A 256-nucleotide genomic window follows, 5' to 3' on the forward strand; every position below is an offset into this window, starting at 1 on the left:
TGAATCAGTAAGCGGTAACATTACCTTTGGAGATGAATCCAAGATCCCAGTGAAAGGAAAAGGTAAAATCTTGATCCGCTTAAAAAATGGTACGCATCAGTTTATCTCAAATGTCTATTATGTGCCCAATATGAAGAATAACATTTTAAGTTTGGGACAACTCTTAGAGAAGGGCTATGATATTCATTTGAAGGATCATAGTCTTTCAATAAGAGATCAAAGAGAAAATTTGATTGCCAAAGTCCCTATGACAAGA

This window comes from Olea europaea, chromosome 15, assembly GCF_002742605.1.
Source record: "Olea europaea var. sylvestris chromosome 15, O_europaea_v1, whole genome shotgun sequence".
Taxonomy (NCBI): Eukaryota; Viridiplantae; Streptophyta; class Magnoliopsida; order Lamiales; family Oleaceae; genus Olea; species Olea europaea.